The sequence below is a fragment of the Pteropus medius genome, unplaced genomic scaffold, assembly GCF_902729225.1.
Source record: "Pteropus medius unplaced genomic scaffold, Ma_sr-lr_union100, whole genome shotgun sequence".
NCBI lineage: Eukaryota > Metazoa > Chordata > Mammalia > Chiroptera > Pteropodidae > Pteropus > Pteropus medius.
This window is the reverse complement of record NW_024343578.1, coordinates 357075-384687: the sequence shown is the minus strand read 5'-3', so window position 1 is coordinate 384687 and position 27613 is coordinate 357075. Positions and strand designations below refer to the sequence as shown.

Sequence of the window (27613 nt, the reverse complement as noted above, 5' to 3'; positions counted from 1 at the left end):
AAAAAAAAAAAAAAAGGCTCAGAGCATACAAGAAACCTGCAGGAATATGTCTTGCTCTGACCTAGGAGGGCTAGACCCATCAGATAGGAAGTTAACAACAACTAACGACAGCTCTAAAATTTCACATTCACAAAGGTTGCTAAATTTTGGTGGTTAAAGCTACAGCTGATCTGAAAGGGAGCCTAAAATAGGGCTGAAATTTTTACAATGAAAAATCATCTCAGTTAATAATTCCTTTTTCCATTCTAAACTAGTGACAGTCACGACAATAAATGGCCATGTTGAACTCAGGAAAGGAATAAAGTGTTCTTATAATGAAAAAATAATAATCTTTTTCTCAAAATCTCTCTCAACAGGATATAAAGGCTTGATTATTATTCGTTAATTAGCTTTTCCATCAGTTTTTCCACCAAGTGTATTTTACCCTCCACAAAAGATCTATCACTCAACTTTTTGGAAATCCTCCCACTGAGTTTCAGGGAAAACAATTACAACCAACTCAACACTGGGTTTCTAATAATGTTATTATTCCTATGCCAAAAATAGAATTTCATGAGTTTCTTCTCATAGCTTGCTTTTCAAACTAAACTAACTCAAGGTCACTTCCCTTTGTCCCCAACCTAAGTGATTAAGTAACAAGAATGTTATAAGCTATATTAACAATGAAAAGCAACACAGGACTGCAAATGGTAGTGGCTAGCTGGCTGGTGCACTGAGTTTAGGATTCTAAAGCTAAAACTAGGTTTAGTGGGAAAGTCTCATGATTAATTAGCGATTTCTGCCATTGGAAAAAAAATGGAGAATGGCAGCATGATATGTCATCGGGGCAATCTATATACATGCTATTTGGAAATAAGAAGAACAAATTAAGAAACGTTTTCAGTATCAAGAAGATTATTAAATTATTTTGTTTTCGAGATTCAACTAGTTCACATGCAACATAATCAAGAGTTCACTGACCTGGCCTGACGAAGAGGTGGCATTATCATGCAATGGAATGTAATCTACTGCTTTGGGCCTAGGTCACATCCAAGATTAGCAGGAAGTAATATTCATTAGGACCTCTCCGAATTTAGAGAAGACCATCCACTTTAAGGTTGGACTCTGACAGTCTAACAGAGCAGTGGGCAAAGACTCATAGAGGAAAAGCACTGAACTTAGAGCACCTGCTTTGGTTTCTAAATGTGACTCATGCTATGTCAGACTGACCCCTTTAGTTTTGTCATCAGTTAAATGAGGATGATGGCTCTTAAACTCATCTCAAAAGATGTTAAAACGAGAACCTAGCTGAAGCATCAGACCACAAGATACCCTGAATACCTTTCAATCTCATATATAGGAGACATTCTAAAAATTGCTAAATTAGGTTCCCAAATACCAACACTGCAAATTATTTTCCATTGAAGGATCACCATGAAGATCAAGAGGCTGAGTTCCCTGATGTCGCCTGGATTAAGGCCACAGTGTCACTCCACCTAAGTTGCCTAGTCACAGCTTTCAATGTGCACCATTGACTACACTCCCCTCACCAGTGAGGGGATAAGAACGAAATAATGTCAGTGATTAATTTCTGTCTAGAACTTTAGTTTATCAATCACTGACCAAGAAAAGACCCTCACATTAACCAGAGGTATTACCATCTTTCCCATTTTAGAAATAAAGAGACTGAGAAAGAGAAGGATTAAAGGAATAGGAAGTGGGGGACAGGGAGAAGGCTGTAGCTTTTATTCTACATACTGTGCCATGTCTACTGTTTAAGGTGAGCATTATCAAGTCAAGTAAGTAGGTAAACCATGACAAGTGAATGGCAAACCCATATTCTCTGTTATCACGTAGGAAGGGATCAAAGAAAATGAGCTTTAATTATAGAGGTAGAAATTAAGGTTTCATATAAGGGAGAGTGTACTGATAAGGTAACTATGTATTGGAATGGATTACTAATGAGATTGTGGAACATCTCTCTAGGGGAGAGAAAAATGTGCCTACAATCAAATACTTTTTTTATTTGCCAAATTAAAATAGGTCTATATGCTCAGTAAACTCTCTGACATTGCTCTTAGTAATATTTTTTTTCTGGTATATCTCCTTGGGCAAGGGAAATAAAAGAAAAAAATAAACAAATGGGACTACATTAAACTAAAAAGTTTTTGCACAGCAAAGGAAACCATCAACAAAACGAAAAGACGACCTACTAATTAGAAGATATTCATCAATGAAACATCCGATAAAGGGTTAATATCCAAAATTTATAAAGAACTCGTACAACTCAACATCAAAAAAAACAAACAATCCAATTAAAAAATGGGCAGAGGACCTGAACAGATATTTCTCTAAAGAGGACATACTGATGGCCAACAGATACACAAAAAGATGCTCACAGTCACTAATCATCAGAGAAATGCAAATTAAAACCACAATGAGATATCACCTCACACCAGTCAGAATGGCTATCATCAATAAATCAAAAAACAACAAGTGTTGGCAAGGATGTGGGGAAAATGGAACCTTCATGCACTGTTGGTGGGATTGCAAATTGGTACAGCCACTATGGAAAACAGTTTAAAGGTTCCTCAAATAACTAAAAATAGAACTACCTTATGACCCAGCAATTGCACTTCTGGGTATTTATCCAAAAAAAAAACACTAATTAGAAAAGATTTATGTACCCCTATGTTCACGGCAGTGCTATTCACAATAGCCAAGATATGGAGGCAACCTAAGTGCCCATCAATAGACAACTGGATATAGAAGTTATGGAACATATATACAATGGAATATTACTCAGTCATAAAAAATGAAATCTTACCATTTCCAATGACAATAGATGGATCCAGACAATATTATGCTAAGTGAAATAAGTCAGATAAAGGCAAATACCATATGATTTCACTTATCTGGGGAATCTAAGAAATGAAAGAAACAAGCAAAATGAAAACGAACTCATAGATACAGAGATGGTGACTGCTAGATGGAAGGGCTAGGTTAGGAGGTTGGGCGAAAACGGTGGAGGGATTAAGAAGTACAAATTAGTAGTTACAAAACAGTCATAGAGATGTGAAGTACAGCATAGAGAATACAGTCAATAATATTCTAATGGCTATGTATAGTGCCAGGTGGGTACTAGAGTAATTGGGGGAATCACTTTGTAAATTATATAAATGTCTAACCATTGTGCTATACACCTGAAACTAATATAAGATAAAAAATAAATAGGTCTATAATGCTTTAGGAAAATAAATTTAAAATAAACTTCTCTGTCCCCTGGGCATCATAATATCCCAAATCACATGTGATGGAAGATTAACTTTTCCATTCCATGGATGCTATTCAATTTTAAGTCAAATCAAATACTTACTGGGCACCTACTGTGTACAAAGCACAGTACAGCAGATGACAAGCTGTGCAATATATTCAAGTAACATATTAGAATCTTGTAGTGAAAATAATAGCAAAGATGCTATCCTCTGCTAGATAAAGGTGAAGAGGCATTTTAAAGAGACAAACTATTTTAAATGTTTTAAATATCAAAATTATCAAGATGCAAGTGGATTTATCCAAGCAAAAGTATATATGCATAGATGGATAAACGGATGCCCATATAACATTGAAAGCTATCTCAACAGTTTTATTTCCTTTACAATGTTTTTTGGCCCGTAGCTGCAAGAATATCTCACATCTTTGGCTCTCTCCATTCTCAAACAAGTTAACTTCATGGAATGATTATTTCATCATCATATCTGCAACCAACAAAAGCATCCTCTATTTTCTTGGAACTTGTTACAGGATGATTTAAAAAGGAAGTGGTAGGTATGTGCACAGTGATTCAAAAATTCCTGCTCCTCTGGGGAGATGAAAAGGATTCACATCAACTCCCGTAATGAGTTGCATTTTGTCCAAAGGTACCGGCACTTATTAACTTCCATCTACCCCACTCCTTTGACCAATATACTAGAATTTACCATAGCATAACGCCTCTTTCAGGACAAACTCTTAGAATGAGAAGCTTAACTAGCTTTCCATCAGGGCAAAAAGAAAAAGAAAAATACTCCTTGAATATTTATTTTAAAGTGTCACTTAGATAAAAGAACTTTTATATAAAGTACAATAGAAAATGGCTCCAGTAAAAATGATGGTAGTTATGATGAAGGAATCTCAGTAAACAAGCTCCACCCCATATTTCTAACCTTCTCCATTCTCCTCACTGGCCACTTGCTGTGGCAGGCAAACAAAGTCCAAACAAGTTGTCAAAGCCTAGGAAGTTCTATCTGACATAGCAAGTATCCACCTCCATGATCTCCCAAAACTTCACTCCTTTTAGCCCTTTCTTGTCCACAATTCCCTTGGCGTTCCTCCCACTTGCCACTTCCTCCCTCAAGGTCTTCACACCTGCTATTTCCTTTGCCTGGAATGTTCTGTGCTTCCACCCTTCCCCAGTCATCCTTTACATCATAGCTAAAATGTCACTCCCTCAGGGAAGCTTTTTTTGTGTCCTACACAGGTAAGGCTTCAGTTATGAGCTCCTTCCATGCCACTTAACACAATTCATTGTTTGTATAACTGTCTATTTTGGATATATCATGCTGGATTATTAGCTCTTGAAACCAAGGATTAAGTCTGTCTTTTTCACCCTTATATCCATAATAGTTAAGACAGTTTCTGGCACATAACGGAAGTTTCATATATTTATGGAATAAATGAATTAATTAAACAACTATAAAGTTCTCAAACCAAAAAAAAAAAAAAAAAAAACTTTCTCCTTTAATTATTTTCCCAAGTCGAACACGAGCCAGTTGACTGAAAGCCAGGATCAACAAACCATCAGCTACACTATCATAAATTTCTGTGAAGACCACAAAGTGGCACAATACAAAGTTTAGTGAGCCATCGACTGGAGTTTCTTTTTCAAGTGACAACATATTCTAAAATTGATTGTGGTGATGGTGCTCAAAGTCTGAATATACTAAAAATTACTGAATTGTATACTTTAAATTGAGTTGTATGGCATGTGACATATCTCATTAAAGCTGTGACTGAAAAAAGATGTCAGACTCTAAGCTTTAAAAATCAAAGTACTAAGATCTTAAAGTACTTTATTTCAAAACTTAAGTTCTTTAGTTGTCTTTGGATTTGGTCTTTGATTGTTAAAAGGGAAAAAGGAAGTTTTTTGAGGCTTAAGAAATTATCCAAACAGAAACTGCCGTATTTTGAATGAGACATTTGGGAAAGAATACATTTCGCCAGTGGGTTAGGATCTCTCCTTTCACATGAACTGACAGCTCACCAAAAAGTAACTTCAAATGGGTGTCAAACTAAGATGCTTACAAAAAATTAAAGAAATGTAAATTAAAGAGATTTTTTTTGCTTATAATACTGATTAAAAAACTCAGGATTGGAAAATTTGTGGTTAAAGACAAGTTCATTCTCACAGTTGGTGGGAGTAGAAATTTGCACAACCATTTGGAGGGCAATTTAGCAAAAGCTATTAAAATTTTGCGTGTTCATACCATTTTAACTAGATATTCTCTCCTACTAGTTAAGTCTTCATAAACGCTTGGTCTGTTGGGAAATTATTTGTAATACTGAAAAACTAGAAACAAACTCAATGTCAATGATAAGGGATTAGCTAAATAAAATAGTCTGTCCAGTCAACAGAATATTTGACAACTGATTAAAAGAATGAGGTGCTTTGACATATTCACATGGAAAAGTGTCCAAGATGTATTGTTAAACAAAAACAGGCAAGTCAGACTATATAATGTGCATTTCTAATATAAATATATCCATAGAAAAAATATGAAGGAATATACTCCATATTTAACAGTATTAGAGTGATGAGATTTCCATTTTCTATGTTTTTCTTTTGAACTTGAATTTTTTACAATTCAAGTTTGAATTGTGTTGCTTTGCAAGCAAAAAAAGAAAAAAAAAATTTTTTAATTCTCCATTCCTTTGTTTGGCTCACCAGAGAATAGGGTGGTTAGGCAGGGGTGGAGGGAGACATCAAAGAAGGCAGAAATTACAAAACTGTCTCCAATACTAGGAAAAGTGGCAACTTTCCACCTTCCATTTTAAAAGTCCACTCCCCTCCCCTTTACTTATCTATCACAGCCCTTCCTTTCTTCCTGTCTCTATTTTCAAACTTAATCATTTTCTACTTCAGACTGCTGGTGATGAGCCAATTCTCATGTCTTCACACTCCTGTTGGAGCCCAAGATCCTAAAGACAAAAGACTCAACTGGACTTATCTTTAGGTCCTCTACAGCACAAAGAACAATGCTTGTACACAGTGTTCTGGAAAGCTTCAGTAAACATGTCAGAACCTTTAAAAAAAATAGTATTTATTTTTTAAGTTTTTAAAATGGTTTTGGTTTTAAAATTCAGACAGTACAAAAAGATAAAAATGTCTTCCTCTCAGTCTGGATTCTCATTTCCCCAGTGCCTAGCAATGACCAGTGCCTTGTCTATTGTTTCAGAGACAGTCTATATATATACATACATTCCTATAGCTCCTTTTCTTTACACAAATGGTAACATATACTTAGTTCTATAGCTTGCTTTTTTCACTTACATAATTATGCAAATATTTCATATTGGTACATATACATCTAATTAATAATACCTTATTAATCTTGTTAAAGGTTTCTCAATATTGCATTGTATGGCTATACCGACTAACTAATTTAGCCAGTCTCTCCCTGACATACTTAATATATTATTTAGAATAAGATCTAGCTGTACTCAAGATAACAGTGTCTTAAACAAGATAAAATTGTCTTTATTAAAAAACAGTGTGGAAGTAGATAGTACAGAGCTACTCTGGGACCCTACAAAATCAGACACCCATGCCCTTGACCTCTTATTAAAGTTCTACCAGGCACCACCTCATTCCAAGTTTGCTTCATGGTCCAAGACAGCTGCTCCCACTGTAACGTCAATGTCCACATTCCAGCCAACAAAAAAAGGGGAGGAGGGAGGAGAAAGGCATGTTTCTCCCCTTAACTGCACTTCCCAAAAGCTGTAGATGCTACTTACAACTTAGTGGCATGGTCATACTTTTGTTACAAAAAAGGCTGGGAAATGTAGTCTTTACTCCAGGCAGCCATGTGCCCACCTAAATTAAGAATTCTTTTATTATAGCAAATGAGAGAAAAAAGAGAATTGGAAATAATACCATCTCTACCACAGGTTTCTTCCAATCTTTCACAAATCAAACAAAACAGTAAAGAATATTCTTTTGTATGTGCATTTGTACACTTAAATAAGGGTATTTGGGACAAATTATTGTAAAAGAAATATGAGAGGTTTAGAATCTCATTCCGATTTCCTCATTTTACAGATAAGGATTCAGACTCAAATAGATAAAGTAACTTGCCAAAAACCACATGACTAGCTCCCAGCAGAGCAGGGTTGCCAGATAGAACACAGGGCATACAACGAAATTTGAATTACAGGTAAACAAATTTTTTAGTTTAAGTATGTCACGTGTAATATTTGGGAACTACTTATACTAAATAATTATCCCTTGTTTATCTGAAGTTCAAATTTAACAGTGTCCTATATTTTTATTTGCTAATTCTGGCAACTCTACAGCAGAGCTAGGTTTAGAATTTAAATGTCTTTAATTTTTATCCTACAGTTTTTCCTCTGTACAACATAGCCATGTCAAGTGGACACTCGGGTAATAAATGAGGTAGCACCAACAAAGCATACCAATAATCCACAAAGAAAATACCTTCACACCAAATATTAGCTTTTGTAAGGACTCAGACATGCTCTTCATGTTATATGCTTAAATTAATTGAATTTTTCTATGTCATAGATGCATGGATAACAAACCAACCACTACACAGAGGTCACAGTAAATGCTACAATCTAAAAGCCATTGATCCCATGTGCTCCTACTCAAAAAAAATTAGCCATAAATCAAAGTAGACTCCCAGAGGCTGAAAGCAGGCAAATCTTGCCAGAGTTCTGGTTTATTACACATGCAAAGAACACAAGGATGGAATACAGATATGCTAAAGCATTCAGAACTTCTTTGAAATTCAGTCACTTCATAGTAATAATAATGTCTGAAGATGGAGAACCAAGCTGAAAATCTCAATTTTGCCAATAAATACATTTCATTAAATTCTGTATATATGGCTTAAAAATTAAAACCTAACAAATTAGGACCTTCTCATATCCCCTCTTCCTAATTACAAATAAAGAGCTCTACAGATATTTTCATATGACAAGGTTTTACAGGTACACATACATTTTATAATAACGAAATCAAGAACCTTAGCTCTAAGCACATCTTTTCATTCTACGTAATATACGTTATTCCCCTAAAAGAGAACTACCTGAAGACTTAGCTTTCCAGAGATCTGGTCAAGATGGCAGAGTAGGAAAAGTCTGTTTGACTCCTCTCACGACCATAACAAAATTACAACTAAACTACAAAAAAATCATTATTGAAAATGACCTGAAGTCTAGCTGAACAAAAGTCCTATGAATAAGGATATATAGAAGAAGCCATGTGGAGAATAGTAGGAGGGGCAGCGATGCAGAACAGGCTGGTCCCACAATTAAAAATTGGGAGGGATATTTCAGATGTGGAGGTCTCCCCCTACCTCCGCTGAGAAGTGAGGGGTCCCAGTCCCACACAAAATTCCTCAGCGTAGGGCTCCAGTTCTGGAAGGAAAAAAAGTCCCCATAACTTCTGGCTGTGAAAAACACTGGAGATTATGGCTGAGTGAGATAGAGGCCTGCTGGAGTCCCAGGCATTACTCTTAAAGTGCCCATGAAAGACATACTTGCTGACAGACTCATTCTGAGCTCCAGCTCTGGGGCAGCAGCTCAAAAGGTGCCAAGGACATATGGGGAGAAACTGAATTGTCTGGCTTCAGGGCAAGGGCTGGAGGGGCAGCTTTCTCCCAGACAGAAGTGCTAGCAGAGGTCATTATTCCTTGGTAGAGCCCTCCCCCCGGCCTGCATGTGCAGGCAGGGACCATATCTGAGTCTCCACCAACCAAGCTAATACCATTCACCACACCTTGGTACTCCCTGAGACTCTGCCCCAACCAATTTGCAGGCCTACTCAAGCCAATTCCAGTGGCTTTTTCATACAAATGCCCTGTCTTGGCTCATGCTGCAAACTTTCCTAAAATATCTCAAAGGTTCGCAAACCCCAAACAAGCAACATCTGGCCTCAATGTGCCCCATTCATCTTGCTAAGCAGCCCCAAGTGTAGCATTAGTGGCCGTTGGCTTGATTTAAAGCTTAGCTGCTCCCAGGCACTTCCAAGTGCAAGTGGCAACCGCCTGCAGATCACTTTGTAGCTCATATCAAGTGGCCCTGGGCAGAGCACAGTCAACAGATGACCTTGGGCTACAACAGAGCCCCTCCCAGTAGGCCCCAGAACCAACACAACTGATGGCCACTTCGGACCACTGAAGAGTACCACCCAATCAACTTCACAAAAGACACACCCAAAGGTCAGAGTGGGCAGGCACCAGAGCCCTGCTAAGGCAAATCCTGTTCCATAAGGTCAGTCCCTGCACAACAGCTCCTCCACTATAGTCATGGCCAGTCCTCACAACCAATCAGCCTGAGAGTCAATCCCTCATATCTCTTAGATTGACCATTGCCAACAAGACAAGTAATAACAAGTGCTGGAGAGGTTGTGGGGAAAAACGAACCCTCATACACTACTGGTGGGAATGTAAATTGGTATAGCCACTATGGAAAACACTATGGAGGTTCCTCAAAAAATTAAGAATAGAACTACCATATGACCCAGCAATCTCTCTTCTGGGTATCTATGCAAAATAAAAAATTGAAAACATTTTTCCATAAAGCTATATGCATTCTAATGTTCATTGCAGCATTATTCACAGTGGCCTAGACATGGCAACAAGCAAAATGTCCTTCGATAGATGAAAAGATAAAGATGTGGTGCATATATACAATGGATGCAATCAACAAAATCCGGGCTGTAGGAATTCTACAGGACAAAATACTTGGTCTCTTCAATAACTGAATATCATACGGAAAAAAGTAAATGAGATTTAAAAAACATCAACCAATTACAATGTGCGGTCCTTATTTGAATCTTGATTCAAACATATTGTTATAAAACGAAAAACAACAGAAACTATAGCACTTATGAAACAATGGAAATTTGAACACTGCCTGAATATTTAATGATATTAAAGAAGTATAGCTAATTTTCTAGTACATTTGATAATAGTATTATATTTAGAGCTTTTTTAAAAGGTCTTCCTTATCTTTTGGAGATAGAGCCTAAAATATTTACAGATGAACTGATAGGCTTGTCTGGACTCTGTCTCAAAGTAATAGAGGAAGAAAAAGTGGGTAAGGTAGGAGTGGCCACAGGTTGATAGATTGAGGAAAATGATAGGCATACAGGGAGTCATTACACTATTTTGTTTATGTTCCTGCATGTTTGAAATTCTCTCAATTTTTTTAATTTCTAGTATATGTCAAAAAATAAAAAAGCAAAAGAGAAAAATATGAAAAAATAAACAAAATAAAAATAAAAATAAATAAACTAAAACCTGAGTAGAATAGTTACAAATCTGAATAGTTAAAAATCTGAAATATGGTAATATTCCATCAAAAAAACAACCCCAATTTAAACAACCCCAATATTTTGGATCCTATTATAAATAATGCATTAATTTAGGTAAAATACTTTGTCTTAAGTATTTTACAGAAGAAGGGTATGACTACCTGTTATGAAATAAAATGAGGAAAAATACTACAAGATAAGATTAATTTAAACTCATTTAATTTTCCCACAAGCCAGCAATATTAAGACCTCTCTCGTAAAAGTCAATTACTATTTTCTACCAACAAATTGTAAATAAAACCCTAATGGATGATTTTGCTAATACCTATCTTTACTATGTTCATTACTTTGTGGTCCAGTTCTTAGTCTGATATCTGATTGGAACATATATTAAATATCAAAAGAGAAGAATAATTGTCTGATTTCGATAGAAGCAAAGAAACCTGTGCTCCGAATTTAAAAAAAAATAGGGTGCTAATGAGAAACCTCAACAACCAGACTATAAAACAATTTTTCAGCCTTATTAGCCATTATCTTGCAAAAATAAAAATAAAATAGTAAAATAATAAAAAATAATAATACATCTGCCCTTCTCTTTCTTGCCTGCTCTATCACAAAAGTCCAAATAATTTTAAATTAGACCAATGTCAACCTGGAGGTATAAAATATATAGTGCCTTTTTGCAAAGAAAGCATCAGTTCAATCTAGGCATTCTGTGAAGTGAGTAAATTGCTCAGAAGTTACCCTCACTTTACAAATGAAGAAACTGAGGCTCTGAAATTCACAGATTTGTCAAATGAGACAGTCAAAGAGTAGTTGACTTAAATTCAAATTTCCCAACAGCTAATCCCAATATTCACCCCTCACCCCAATGTAAACATATGCTCAGATGCACAAATATTTTCAACATAAGTTACTGTTCTGTAACCTGATTAATATTGATTTCTATCATCGACATTCTTCCACATATCAAGACCCACCTTATCATGCAAATGGTTGCAGAATATCCTATGGCAAAAAAAGTATCATAATTTATTTAGCCAATCCTTTAAACTGGATATTTAGGTTCTCTCCAATCTTTGCCTTAATAAAAAAAAAATGTTATAATGGATGCCTAGATATTCATATCTACATGAATCTGTCACATTATTTCTTCAGGATAAATTCTTAGAATGGCTGGTGAGTAAACGGTGTGCCCACCCTTTTTAATTCATTTAAAATATGGATTACAGCAACAAACAGCTCCCCCTCTCCAGGAGATCTGGAGCAGCTTACAATCCCACAAGCAGTGATTAGGGTCCATTTCACCACTCTCCCCACTACTGTGTATTAGCTTTCCCTCTAAATTTTGGCAATATGATAGCCGAAAATAATCTCATTATTTTAACCTAACCGTATTGTATTAGTAATAGGATTGAATATCTTGCCTTAAATTCTCTCCTCCCCTGCCCAGGAATTACCTGCCTGTGTTTTTTGCTAATTTTTCTACTCCATTGTTAATCTTTTTATTATTGATTTAGAAAAGCTCTCTATATGTTAAGGCAGGGTTCCTCCACCTCAGCATTCTTGATATTTTGGACTGGATAATTCCTTGCTATGGGGGGCTGTCCTGAGCTTTGTGGGATATTTAGTGGAATCCCTGGCCTCTACCCACTAAATGCTAGTATCACTATATCCAGTTGTGACAAAAAAAAAAAGTCTCCAGGCATTGCCACATGTTCTCTGGAGAGCAAAATAGCCCCTAGCTGAGAACAACTGTGTTAAGAAGATTAACCCTCTGTTCTAAATACATGCTACTATCTTTGAATACTAGTTCCCCCTCCCCACCCAATGGGAGTGTCCCTTCTGCTATATTCTTTACAAATGGTTGATTGAATACTATACTAATTTTCTAGGCAGCCTTCTCAATGTTGAACAGCTATAGTTGTTCTAAAACTCATATAACTAAAATGAAGTCTAAATCTCTTTAAGTTCCAATCATTAGTTTTAGTTATACTCTACAGAACTGCACTGTTCGATATAGTAGCCACTAGCTACATGCGACTATTTAAATTTAAATAAGTAAAATTAAATAAAATCAAAAAGTTCAGTTCCTCAGCCATATTAGCCACATTTCAAGTGCTCAATAGCTACATAAAGCAGGTGGCTATCATACTGGACAATGTAAATATAAAACATTCCCATCATTACACAATGTTCCATTGGACAGAGTTGCTCTGGAACCTTGCCACTCAAAGTGCGGTCCATGGACCAGCAGCATTAGCATCACCTAAAAGCTTATTAAAAATACAGAATCAGGGGCCCCATCTCTGACCCACTGAATCAGGATCTTCATTTTAACAAGATCACCAGGTGATTTGTGTGCCCTCTAAAGTTTGAGAAGTACTGTACTGAGAATCTCAAACATCTGAAGTCAGTTATCAAATGTGCACTCATTTCACAACTCTATACTTCTCCAGGCTAAATGTCCTCAGCTTTTCATCATATGATCTAGTTTCCAAATTTCCACTGATCCAGTTCTTCATTGCCCTCTATCATCTTCCAGTCTACAAGGATAGAAGGGGAGGACATGCTTCAGGAGAGGTCTGAAAATGAGACCATCACCCTCTGTGCATTATTGTGCATTACTTTCGTCCTTGTTTAATAATTTCCCATCAGCCACATCACACTAGGGGTACATAATAAACTCATGGTAAGCCTTCTCCATGGAACTTCAGTGAAGTCACACGTACCATAGAGTTTTGTGGGTGATTGCTTGAACGGATGTTCAGAAATGCACAATTATCTATATGAAATTTAATCTTGCTGACTTATATCTTTTGGTTTCATCTATCAAATTCTTAATGTAGCGTAATTCTTTCATCCAACTTTGTCAGAAAACTTGATGAGCATACCTATATTTTGCTCCAAAAACTCAAAAATCGTAAACAGAAGGAAATCCAGAATAGTAACCTAGAGTCCCATGGAGTCTTCTTCCTCCTGCCTGATATGAAAACACTCAGACTTTTGTGTATAGTTCTGACCCAGTTATTAATCCACTTAAACTGCACTGATACTTGAAATTACTTCCTAACTCCAAATATACTGTTGCAGAAGCCAAAAGAATTTTTCCAGCAAAAAAACTTAAGATTAAAGACCAGCTAATTTGTCCCACATCCTCTTATTACCAATACTTTGTGACAAAAGCATGACACCCTCTTATTGATATCAAATCTCCCAAATTATGTCAACCAAAATGATTGTCTTTTCATTAAGATACATATATTCTTCTACATTGAAACAAACAAACAAAAGTATGTTAAGTTCAAAGGGAAAAGCTCTTGATTTATGCCTAGAAAAATTAGAAAGAAACAAAAAACTTCTCAGAGGGAACGGTATTTGTACTGGTTTGAAAGATGATAAGATTTCAAAATGTGGATACAGAGAAGATTTGAAAATGAATCCTGGCCAACCAAACAAAGGTACAGAGCAAAGGTGCAAATATAAATGACCAAAGTAAAGGTGCATAGTGGCAAACTAGGCAGAAAAGGCCAGAGCATGAGGCTTAAACACATTTGATGATGATGACAAAGAACTGGATGAACCCACACTGGGGCAGTGGCACTGGGAAAAGTAATGTCCACACAATAGCAAAGCCTGTCTATTACCAGGGTTGACTGAAGGGAAATATTAATGATTACGTGTTCATATAGCAATTCCCATGTCAGTAAATATTCTTTAGTTTTGAAATGTTTGGATGGTATTTCACCATATGATAATATGGAGATCCTCCACTATTGGATATTTAGGTTAGTTTCAAAGTTTTGTTGATACTTAAAATAGACCAATTATGATGAACATCTTTTTGCTTTCTGTGCATATAATTTCTAGAAGAGGAATTACTAGGTCAGAGGATAAGGATATTTTTTAGAGTCTTGACACACATTTATCAATTTCATTCCAGGAAACAGGTACCCATTTAAACCTCTAACAGCAGTATGTGGGTTTTCCTCATATACGTGGCTATGTCCACTTTGCCAAAAAAATGTGGGCTCTGGACACTTTCTCTCCTCTCCCAATGGTATGAGGAGCCATATCAGAGAAGAGAGGGTCTACTGCACTCGGGAGATGCAAAAAGGGCCCAAGGTAGAGTAGATTTCACCTTCTCCATGTAACTGTGACTCCTCATCCAGGCTACCTTCATGGTTTTAACCTGTGCAGCCTTAGAGGACCCCAAGCTTAAAAAAGCCCAGTGCTTGGTGTAATGTCTGTCATCCAATAATTTTTGAACAAGAGTCTTGCATTTTCATTTTGCACTGAGCCCCAAAAATTCTGTAGCCAGTCTTGCTCAAACCTCAGAGTGCCTAGGAGAGTGTGATGCACCTAAGACACATTCAAAACTTCCCCCAAACAAAACAATGCTATTGTATTTATAGGAAATGGGAAGGAGAAACACCAAACTAAATTCACATTAAATGCATTTTTAAAGAATATGCATTTTTTTCAAAGAAGTCGTTATCAAACTACCACTTAATTTTGTTACACAGATCAAGAGGACAATTAAATCAAAGTCACAGAGATTCAAAGGAGTCATGCAAAAAAAAAAAGTAAAGAAAGTTTTTTAAAACCTGACAAGACCATAATTTAGACAAACACAAAATTCAAAATCAATGAGAATGTGGCTTTTTCCAAGACTATGAAATCTTCCCAGTGGGTTCTTGAACTGAATAAATGTGATTTCTGCTTGGAAATTTTCCTGAAGCCCATCTGGAAAATTAAGACAGACAGGATAAATGTCTTTTTATTATTGTGAGCCACATAAAACAATTGGTCTCAGGAGCCAATGAAAACTATTCCAGAAGAACCCAGACTAATCCTGCTACCCTCAACAACTTTCACCAACCCCAAAATTTAATAGACTATTAGTATTCCTAGTGTGAACACTGCCCTTTTCTTAAGTTTTAGTTAAAGCTTAGAAGATCAAAAAGTACTAGAACTCTGTAGAAGAATTCACAGGGGAGGCTCTAGACTTTATCAGGCCAGAAGCATTTTTAATTTTAAGTCGAAGACCATCTACCTCTCATGTCTCATGTCACCATTCTTGAGAACATGTTCTTAAAACTGGTCTAAGATCAATTGCTTCAGAACTACATGGGGTGTTTCTTCAGAATGGTGATTTCTGGGCCCCATGCTGGGCCTTCTACATCAGTATTTCTGAATTAAATTTCCAGGACTCAGAAATCTGTTCTTTTGACTAATGTTGGGTGAGTCAATGAAAAAAAAAACAGAGTTTCTCACACTTCACTGTGCATACTCATCATCTGGGGATCTTGTTAAAATGTAAGTTCTGATTCACTAGATCTGGGGGGGGGGCGGGGTTTAAGAGTCTACAAGCTCAGAGCAGTAGTTCCTACTTTGTTTCCACATAAGAGTCACATAGAAAGCTTTTTAAAATCTCAGTTCTAGAGATGGGTCCAAGATGGCGACCTAGGTGGATGCTGAGCTCTCCCCGTCTCGAGAACACATCGAATGAATACCTATATTTAGAGCAATTCCTCCTGAAAGACAACTACAAGCCTACTGAACAGCTTCTGCACAATAAGCAAGAGATACCGCATAGAGAAGGTTGGGGAAACACAAGAACTCTCCAGGAGCTAAAGGAATAATCCAAGACTAGAGGAACTGATGAGCATCACTGCCACATCCCTTGTATGTGGATAGTGGGTGGAAGCTCTATCCAGGTTCTCTGGTCAACCTATAGTGCACTGTAGCACATCCCCAGCCACACCTCCTCCCCAAGCCAGATACAGCAGAAACAGAAAGGCACCATAGCCTGCATATAAGGGCTAAGACTGATCCAGCAGGTATGGCAGGGTGCTGCTTTGTGCACCCATGGGGCTCCTCTGCCCGGAGAAAGTGTGGAGCTAGCAAAATGCTTTGGTACCCATCTGCAGGGTTGCCCCGTCTAGAAAAAGAGCGGAAATAGTGGGTCACTGCTGTACACATGGTACTGCCATGCTCAAAGAAAATGCGGAGCTAGTAGGACTTTGTGGTACCCACACAAAGGGCTGCCGTGTGGAGTGAGTAGGGTACTGCTATGCATGCATACAAGACTACCCCACCTACAGAAAGGGTGCAGCTAGTTGGATGTTAAGATGCAGGTCTTCAGAGCAGCTCCATCAAGACTCTAGTCTGACAGGGAACAATGAAAGCAACAGGGCAAACACTCAGGACTACCTATGGAGAGTGAGTGGGGCATAGCCAAGCATATGAGGAGCTATGCTACCTAGAGATGGTGCAGACCTAGTAAAGTGCAGATGTGCATGCAGGTAGGACTGCCTCCACCCAGAGGGGGCAGAGCTGGAGGGGCGCTGAGATGCAAGCAACCACACAAAGCAACCCTTCCCAGAATCTGTTCTGACAATAGACAGTTAAAGCAATAAGGCCCATCCTGAGCACACAGAGCAGCCCTGTCTACACCAAACAGGCTCACCCATATTAGAAGGGCAAGGAAGCATGCATATACCAGGCTGCCCCACTCAGAACTCACCCTTTCAGGCCAGGCAATATACCAGGCACTGCACGCATCTGCTCCAACGACAACCAGCTTGCAAAAACTATTCAATACACAGTCTACACATAGACCAGTTTTTCGAGACTAGAAGAGAGCTGTTCCATCCAACTCATAGGAACAAACACAGAGAGTCAAACAAAATGAGGAGACAAAAGAATATGCACCAAACAAAGGAACAAAAAAAACTCCAGAGGAAAACACTGATAAAACAGAGATAAATAATTTGTCTAACAAAGAATTCAAAGAAACAATCATAAAGATGCTCAACAAACTTAAGAGTGGAATACAGTAACTCAGAGGGCACTTCAACAAAGAGATAGGAAATATAATAAACCAATCATAGATGAAGAATATAATAACTGAAATTAAGAATACATTAGAACGAATGCACAGCAGATTAAGTAATACGGAAAAATGGATTAGCAACCTGGAAGATAGAATAGTGGAAATCAGAATAGCAAAATGAAAAAGATTTTAAAAGATTAAGATAATATAAGAGATCTCTGGGATAACATCAAGCGCCCTAAACATTAGCATTATAGGGATTCCAGAAGAAAGAATATTTGAAGAAATAAATGCTGAAAGCTTGCCTAATCTAGGGAGGTAAACAGAAATCCAGGCCCAGGAAGCACAGAGTCCCAAACGAGGTGAACCAAAGAGAACCACATCAAGACATATTGTAATTAAAATGGCAAAAAATAAAGAGACGATCTTAAAAGCAACAAGAATGAAACAACAAGTCACGGACAGGGAAACCCCATAAATGGACTAAATGCACCTATCAAAAGACATAGGGTGGCAAAATAGATTTTTAAAAATGACCCATCTACATGCTGTTTACAAGAGACTTTATATCGAAAGACTTTATATCGAAAGACACTGAAAGTGAAGGGATGAAAAAAGACATTCCATAAAAACAGAAATTAAAAGAAAGCTGGTGTAGCAATATTCATATAAGACAAAATAGACTTTAAAACAAAGAATGTAAAAAGAGACAAAAGAGATTACATAACTTTAAAGGGGGCAATCCATAAAGAAGACATAACTACTGTAAATATCTATGCACCCAACATAGAAACACCCAAGTATACAGAACTGTTAATGGACATAAAGGCAGTAATTAACAGTAATAATATAGTAGTTCGGGACTTTAATAATCCATTTACCTGAATGGATAGATCATCCAGACAGAAAATTAATAAGGAAACAATGGCCTTAAATGCTATATTAGACCAGTTTAACTTAATAGACATCGATAGAGCATTTCATCCAAAACCTACAGATTACACATTTTTCTCAAGTGCACATGGAACATTTTCCAGGATATATAACATACTAGCCCACAAAACAAGCCTCAATAAATTCAGGAAGACTGAAATTATATCAAGCATATTTTCTGACCACAATGGCATGAAACTGAAATTAACCAGAGAAAGTAAGCTGGAAAAAAAAAAAATACATAGAGATTAAACAACATGCTTCTAAACCAATGGATCAAAGAGGAAATCAAAAACTACCTTGAGACAAACAAAAATGAAAATACAACCTTCCAAAATTTATGGGATGCAGCAAAAGCAATTAAAGAGGAAAATTTATAGCTATACAGGCCTACCTCAAGAAGCAGGGAAAATCCTAAATAAACAATCTAAATTTACACCTAAAGAAACTGGAAAAAAAAGGAACAAACAAAATCCAAAGTAGAAGGAAGGAAATAATAAAGATCAGAGTGAAAACAAATAGAATAGAAAATAGAACAATAGAAAAGATAAATGAAACTAAGAGCTAGTTCTTTAAAAGGATAAATAAAACTGACAAGTCTCTAGCAAGACTCATTAAGCAAAAAAGAGAGATAATACAAATGAATAAAATCAGGACTGAAAGTAGAGAGATTACAACTGACACCACAGAAATGCAAAGGATCATTGAAGAATATTATGAACAATTATATGCCAACAAACTGGAAAATCTAGAAGAAATGAATAGATTTCTAGAAACATACAATCTTCCAAGACTAAACCAAGAGGAAACCAAGAATCTGAACAGACCAATTACTAGCAATGAAATAGAAGTAGTAATCAAAAAACCCCCAACAAACAAAAGCCCAGGAACAGAGAGTTTCACATGTGAATTCTACCAAACATTTAAAGAATTAGTACCTATCCTTCTCAAACTATTTCAAAAAATTGAAGAGGAAGACACGATTCCAAACTCAATCTATGAGGCCAGCATTACTCTGATACCAAAACCAGATAAAAACACTACAAAAAAAGAATTACAAGTCAATATCCCTGATGAACATATAAACCAAAATTCTCAACGAAATCCTAACAACTCAGGTAGAAAACCAGAAGAGAGAAGGAGCAATTAGGTGGATCATTTTGTAAACTAAATAAATGTCTAACCAATGTACTGTATAGTTGAAACTGATTTTTAAAAAAAAGAGAGACAAAAAAAAATACTAGCAACTCAAATTAAAAGTATTATACACCATGATCAACTAAGATTTATACCAGAGATGCGAAGCTGGTTCAACATCCACAAAAGTTAATTTAATCTATCACATCAGTAAAACCAAGAATAAGAATCTTTTGATCATATCAATAGATGCAGAAAGCATTTTACAAAATTCAACATCCATTTATGATAAAAATTCTCAACAAAGTGGGTATAGAAGGAATTTCATCTCACCTTGATAAAGGCTATATACGACAAGCCCACAGCTAACATCATACTCGACAATGAAAAGCTGAAAGCTTTTCCTCTAAGATCAGTAACAAGACAAAGATGCCCACCCTCACCACTATAATTCAATATAGTATTGGAAGTCCTAGCCACAACAATCAGACAAGAAAAAATAAATAAAAGGCATTCAAATTGGAAATGAAGAAGTAAAACTGTCACTATTTGCAGATGACATGATACTATGATATGAAAACCCAAAAGAATCCACCAAAATAATAGAATTAATAAAAGAATTCAGTAAAGTAGCAAGATACATAGTTAATATACAGAAACCCATCATGTTCCTACACACTAATAAGAACAATCAAAAGAAGAAAACAATACCATTTACAATTGCATCAAGAAGAATAAAATACCTAGGAATAAATTTAACCAAGAAGGTGAAAAACCTGTACACTAAAAACTATAAGACATTGAAGAAAAAAATTGAAGAAAGCAAAAATAAATGGAAGGATATATCATGCTCATGAGTTGGAAGGATTAATATCACTAAAATGACCATATTACCCAAAGCAATCTACAGATGCAATGCAATCCCTATCAAAATACCAGTGACATTCTTCTCAGACCTAGGACAAATAATCCTAAAATTTATACAGAACCACAAAAGCCAAAATATGGAATCACAGAATAGCCAAAGCAATCTTGAGAAAGAACAAAGATGGAGGTATTACACGCCCTGATTTCAAACTATACTACAAAGCTACAATAATCAAAATAGTATGACACTGGCACAAAAAAAAAAGACACATAAATCAATGGAACAGCATAGAAAACTCAAAAATAATCCTTTGTTTATATGATCAACTAACCTATGACAAAGGCAAAAATATACAATGGAGAAACAGTCTCTTTAACAAATGGTGTTAGAAAACCTGGGCAGATACATGCAAAAAAATAAAACTGGGCTACTCTCTTACGTCCTATGCCAAAAAAAGCTCAAAATGGATTAAATACTCAAATGTAAGGCCTGAATCCACAAAACTCCTAAAACAAAAATAGGTAGTAAACTATTTGACATCAGTCTGAGTAATATCTTTTTGGCTATGTCACCTCAAGCAAGGGAAACAAAGTAAAAGTAAACAAATGAGACTTCATTAAACTAAAAAGCTTCTGCAGAAAGAAGGAAACCATTAACAACAACAACAAAAAACCTACTGAATGGGAGAATATATTTGCAAATGATATATCAGATAAGGGATTGATATCCACAATATATAACTCATACAATTCAGTAACAAAAAAATTATCTGATCAATAAATGAGCAGAAGGGGTCTGGTCAAGATGGTGTGGAAGGTAAACACTGTGCTCACCTCCTTTCACAACCACACCAAAATTATAACAAAACTAAAGAACAACCATCACTGGGAGTTGCCTGAGCTCTGGTGGAACAGAAGTCCTACAACTGGGGACATGCATAAGAGCAGTAGTCTCCAAACTTTTTGGCACCAGGAACCAGTGCTCCTATGAGAATTTAATGCCTGATGATCTGAAGTGGAGCTGAGGTGGTGATGCACTGGGGAGCAGCTGCAAACACAGATGAAGCTTCACTCGCTCACCCGCAGCTCACCAGCTGCTGTGCTGCTCGGTTCCTAACATGTCATGGACCGGTGTCAATCTGCAGTCCAGGGATTGGGGACCACTGCATAAGAAGCAACATGGAGACTTGCAGGAGGGGAGGAGGCGCAAAAGAGGCAGTCCCACAATCATGTGGCAGTGGAGAATCAAGAATGTTATCATGACTGCAGAGGCCTCCCTGCTGGGGTCCCGATTCCACACTAAACTCCCCAGCCCAGGGTTCCAGTGCCAGGAAGAGAAGTCTCCACACTCTTTGGCTGTACAAAACAGTGGATATTGTAGCTGAGTGAGATAGAGGGTCGCAGAAGTCGCAAACATTCCTCTTAAAGAATTGGTGTGTGGACTTATCGATGACAGACTCACTCGCTCTGAGCTCCAGCACTGAGGCAGCTGCTCAAAGAGTGCCAAGGACACACAGGAAGAAATGGAGTTGTCTGGATGCAGGACAAGGGCTGGAGAGGTGGCTTTCTTCCAGACAGAGCTGCTGGCAGTGTCCACTATCCGTGTTGAGCCCTCTCCACTCGAAGCATGCAGATGTAGGCAGCCACCATATCTGAGTATCCATTAGCCTGCTTAACACCAGTCATTCCACCCAGTAATTCCCTGAGAACCCATCCCTTCCAGTGTGTGGGCCCACCCAAACTGCCTCGAGTGGTTTATTCTATACATTTGGCCTGTCTTGGCTCATGCTGCGGACTTTCTTAAAATCTCTCAAAGGCTCACAAACCCAAAGAAGCAGCATCTGGCCTTGGAGCACCCCATACCTGTTACTGAGCAGCCCCAAACCTGGCACAAGTAGCAGCTGGTCTCAGTTTCTAAGGCACGTATAAGCCCAACACAGGTGGCAGCCATCTGCAGATTGCTTGGTGACTCTTACCAGGTCACCCCAAAAGTGTACAGGCTGCTCTTGAACTTGGCCTGCAGCTGGGTCCCTCCCAGAAGGCCTTTGGCCCAGCATACCCAGTGGACTGCTTTGACTGGCACCAGAGCCAGAGCACCACACAGGGCAGCATCTGGAGAAGACACACCCGAAAGGAAGAGTGGGAAGGCACCAGAGCCCTGTTAAAGTGAATCCTGCTCCACAGGGTCGGCCCCTCACAAGCCAGTTCTCACAACCAATCATCTCAAGGGTCAATCCCTCTCTACAATGTGCAATCAGCAACCAAAGTTCAACTGCAACATGAGGGCACATGCAACCCACACACGAGACACATCTTGAGCACTTGGCTCAGGTTATCAGGGAAGACTGTGCCACTAGGCCACACAGAACATTTATTACATAAAGCCACTCTACTAAGACCAGGAGACTTAGGAGCCCTAGCTAATACATAGAAACAAATACAAGAAGATAGCCAAAATGAGAAAACAAAGAAACATGTCCCACATGAAAGAAAAGTACAAAGCTCAAAAAAAAAACCTCAACAAAATGGAGACAAGTAATCTACCAGATGTAGAGTTCAAAACACTGGTTATGAGGATACTCAATGAACTTAGGGGAAGAGTACATGAACTCAGTAAGAACTTTAACAAAGAGATAGAAAACTAAAAATGAGATAGAAAATATAAAAGGGAACCAGTCAGAAATGAAGAATACAATATCTAACATGAAGAGAACATTAGAGGGAATCAACAGAGTGGATGAAGTGGAGGATCAAAACAGTAATTTAAAGGATAGGGTAGTAAAGGACACCCAATCAGGACAGCAACAAGAAAAAAAAGATTCCAAAAAAATGAGGAGAGTTTAAGGGGCCTCTGGGACAACATCAAGAGTACCAACGTTCACATCATAGGGGTACCAAGAGAAGAGAGAAAGAAACTAAAAACCTATTTGAAGAATTAATGACAGAAAGTGTCCCTAACCTGGTGAAGGAAATAGACATACAACCTCAGGAAGTTCAGAGAGTCCTAAACAAGAGGAACCCAAACAGGCCCACAACAAGACACATTATAATTAAAATTCCAAAGGTTAAAGACAGAGAATCTTACAAACAGCAAGAGAAAAGGAATTAGTTACCTACAAGCGAGCTCTCATAAGACCATCAGCGGATTTCTTAACAGGAATTTTGCAGGCCAGAAGGGATTGGCACAAAATATTCAAAGTGATGAGAAGCAAGGACCTACAGCCAAGATTACTTTACCCAGCAAAGCTATCATTTAGACTTGAAGGACAGATAAAGAGCTTCCCAGACAAGAAAAAGCTAAAGGAGTTCATTACTCCTAAGCCAATATTATAGGAAAAGTTGGCAGGTCTTCTTTAAGAAGAAAAAAAAAATGTGAATAATAAAATGGCAATAACAATATACCTATCAACAAGTATTTCAAATGAAAGAGAATTAAATGCTCCTATCAAAAGATAGGGTGGCTGAATGGATAAGGAAAAAAGACCCTCACGTATGCATATGCTACCTACAAGAGACTCATCTGAGATCAAAAGACCCACAGACTGAATGGAATGGAAAAGGTATTTCATGAAAACAATCTGGGGTAGCAATATTTATACCCGACAAAACAGACTAAAACAAAAGCTATAACAAAAGACAAAGAGGTCCCAGGAATCCCACTTGTGGGACTTTATCTAAAGAAACGCAAAATACGATTTCAAAGGGACATATGCATCCATATGTTCATTGCAGCATTATTTATAGCCAAGATATGGAGGCAACCTGGGTGTCCATTAATGGATGAATGAATAAAGAAGAGGTGGTACATATATACAATAGAATATTACTCAGTCATAAAATAAGTAAATAAATAAATAAATAAAATCTTTATATTTGAAACAACATGGGTAGACATAAAGGGTAGTGTGCTGAGTGGAGTAAGTCAGATAGAGAAAGACAAATGCCATATGTAATTTCACTTACACGTGGAATCTAAAAAAATAAACGAAACAGAAACAAACTCAGACAGATAGTATTTTGAAGGTTACCAGATGGGAGGGGGTTTAGGAGTGGATAAAAAGGAAGAAGGGATTAAGAAGTACAAATGGGTAGTTACAAAATAGTCATGCAGATGTAAAGCATGGCATAAAGAATACAGTCAGTAATATTATAATAACTATATATGGTGTCAGATCGGTACCAGATTTATTGGGTGATCACTTTGTGAATTTTATAGATGTCTAATCACTATGTTGTACACCTGAAACTAATATAATATTGTATGCCAACTATAACTGAAAAATAAAAAATATTATTAAATAAATAAATGGGCAGAGGGCATAAAAAGACATTTCTCCAAAGACATATAGATGGCCAACAGACATGTGAGATGTTCAACATCACTAATCATCAGAGAAATGCAAACCAAAACTACCATCACATATCACCCACACCAGTCAGAAAGACTATTATCAAAAAGTCAACAAATAACACATGTTAGCGAGGATATGGAGAAAAGGGAACCCTTTTGCACTGTTCATAGGACTGCATATTGGTGCAGCCACTATGGAAACAGTACAGAGATTCCACAAAAAAAAAAAAAAAATAGATCTACCATACAAACCAGCAATTCCATTTCTGGATATCCAAATAAAATGAAAACACTAATTTGAAAAGATACATGCACCTCTAATTCACTGCAGCATTATTTACAATAGCCAAGACCCAACACCCAGGCTATATCCCAACAATTGAATCAGAATCCCTGGTGACAGAGCCCAAGCACCACCCTGAAATGTCACTTTTGGGTAGATACCCTGACCTTCAATTTCACTCTCTATAAAATAGGAACATGAACAATACCCATATCTCACAAATTCTACTCATCACTAGTCATCTCTCAAACTCCCTGTACTCCTATCATGCTGCCCTTCACTTTGGAGCTTTTGCATACCTCCTTTCCCTTGGCTAGTTGAGTTCTACTCTCTGTTTTCACATTGCAGCTCAAGTGTCTCCTCCACAGGGAAGACTTCCTGACCAGCCCCCAATGCAAATTCAAATGAGGCCCCTGCATTTATACTATTCATAGCACCCTGAACATCCTTCAGAGCATTGTATATTTTATAATGATGTATTTTTGTGCAGGTAAAGAAATAATGTCTGCTTCCCCCACTCACTAGCCTTGGTAGGCCACAGATCCGTTCAGTCAGAAGGCAGTCTTCGGCTCATCACTGTAACCCCAGCAGTTCCCCAGCACTTCATAATAATAAATGCTAACGGGTATTGAACTGTCTTACTCTGAGCCAGACTCTGCCTTCAGCATTTTACAAGGTTTCATTAATTTAATCCTCACACAGTCCTATGAAGTTAAGTCTGGTTATTATCCCAATTAGATAGACGAGAAACTGAAGGACAGACAGGCTAATTTGTTTGTCCAAAGACTCAAAGAAGAAAGCCACCTACTGGAGGAAGCAAGAATTGAACCCAAGCAAGCTGAGTTAAGAAAGGGAAACTGGCACAATGAGAGACTACAGAGGTTCCCTGGAAATTCACCCCGTGTGTATGTGTGTGTATATATATGCGTAATGGTACCACAACTTTGTAATGGTAACAATGCCAGAGGAGCCACAGCTCACTTATTCAATTTGCATGGTGGACACCTTAGTTCATGCTCATTCGTCCAAAATAAATGTGTAAAACAGTGCCTGCTGTAAGGTGGATATTCTAAAAGTACATGAGCAATAGATATTTACTTCTCTACTATCAGACAGGTAGTAGAGGAATAAGCAAAGAAATCGCGATAAGTTCACCAGAGGAACTAAATGGGGTGGAAAGGTAGTGGCTGGTAGGCTCCTTCCCTTAGACAGGAGAGAAGCCTTCTCTGAGTGGGTGACATCTGGCTGAAACCTAAAAGGACAGGAAGCCAGCTATTTCACAGGGAGGAGTGGGGCTAGCGAGGAGAAGCATTGCAGGCAGAGGCTGTGCATGCCAAGGTCCCAAAGCGTATAGCTCGGCACACACGCTTGGGAACAAGAGGCACTGGTGTGACTGTCGCTGAGGGAAGGAGGGGAAGGCATACAAGATAAAGCGGGAGAGCTCCGAAGGTACCAAATCACACCTCCACATTCAGGAACTTTTCCATCTATGTTATCACCAATCCAGTCACCAAAATATTTACCAGTGGGTTCACATACTCCTCTCAGTGGTCCTGGACTAAAAGTCCGTGGAGAGCAAGAGTTGTGAGCCTTCAGGAGCAGACGTGAGTCCCCACCCCCTCTCGGTCATTGGTCCAGAGGTTGGCACGTGATCCTGAGCGTTCAATCCATAGCTGGCCCAGCACCCTATGACAGCACCTCACACAAAAACTCTGCTCACAAAGGGGTGGTGATAATTAGATGAGCCAATCAAGTTCTCTGAAGATTTTAACCGGAATATAAAAATAAACCAGTTGGAGGTAGAAAGAAAATTAGACAGGAAGAGAAGTAATTGTGGCTAATAACAGAACTCCAGTAAAGATTTAAGACTCCTACTTCCCAGCCCCTACTGTCACCATGTATTCTCAACTCCATACCCTAGCTATACCTTGGTTCTTATTATTAGATTTCTGAAAGATTGTAGCCCTCTTAATACCACTTAAGTAATAACAACATTTATCAAATGCTTACTCTGCTCTGTGTTAAGGGCTTTACATGTTACCTCACGGAGTCTTCTCTAGCAAGTGTGGAAGTAGGAATCTCTGTCCTACTCAGCTAAAGACACATCTCCAAGAAGTTGAGCTATTTATCTATCATAAAGCTGTAGTGAGCAGACCTGGGACCCCAAAGGTCTGTACTGCTAACCGGTATGATTAATCGACTCTTGTTTTCTTAAAGCAGAGTGTTCTGACCCTTACAAAGTGGGACAAAATATTCTTTTCAATGTCTAAGTAAAGTATCAGTGCCTGTAGTTACACAGTGGTGGCTTTTGAATAACTTATATGTAAGCTGTATCCTAAATGTCAAATTTCAGGATATCTAGAGCAAACTGATTTTTATTTTTATTTTTTTCAATTACAGTTGGCATTTCAATATTATATTAGCTTCAGGCATACAGCATAGTGGTTAGACATTTATATACCTTATGAAGTAATCCCCCCAATAAGTCCTAGTACCCACCTGGCACCGTACATAGTTACTGTAATATTATTGATATATTCCATATGCTGTACTTTACATCCCTGTGGCTAATCTGTAACTGTCAATTTGTGCTTCTTAATCCTTTCACCTTTTTCACCCAGTGCTCTA

General features: G+C 37.7%; 1 protein-coding gene across 18 annotated transcripts in view; it reads right to left on the bottom strand.

Annotated features, from left to right (window-relative positions):
• The window catches only part of ERC2 (ELKS/RAB6-interacting/CAST family member 2), a 907956-nt gene that overhangs the window by 828555 nt on the left and 51788 nt on the right, over window positions 1-27613 (bottom strand). The window lies entirely within an intron of this gene.